Source organism: Penaeus monodon, chromosome 23, assembly GCF_015228065.2.
Source record: "Penaeus monodon isolate SGIC_2016 chromosome 23, NSTDA_Pmon_1, whole genome shotgun sequence".
NCBI classification, from domain to species: Eukaryota; Metazoa; Arthropoda; class Malacostraca; order Decapoda; family Penaeidae; genus Penaeus; species Penaeus monodon.
The window spans coordinates 10395334-10395737 of record NC_051408.1 but is presented as its reverse complement, the minus strand read 5'-3'; positions in this window follow the sequence as shown (position 1 = coordinate 10395737).

Below are 404 nucleotides of genomic sequence, written 5' to 3'. Positions count from 1 at the left end.
TTTTTAGAATAAATTTAAATTTCAAATTGATTGAATTATTGCATGCATGTTCATAGATCTTATTTACTTCAAAATTGCTGTCCTGATTTTATTTAAGTTCCCCCATTTTGAGCTTAACGGATTTGCATATTTTGGTTTACAAAATCTTAATCACTATAACCTATTTTTTCGAGTGATTTTTCATGTGCATTTTCCTTTCTCACTTTTTAAACGTCCTTCATTTTCGTTCAGAGGTGAGGGGGTGGGGGTATACCATAACATATTACAAGGATAATGCGTTCCCAGGGATCTGTTCCAAAATAAGGTTGAAACAGCCTGAGATCATCTTAAAAAGCGAGTCACCCGAGAAACAGCTGAGCCAAATTCCTCTCCTCCGTTTTCCCCTTTAGCTCCTCAAGCATTGG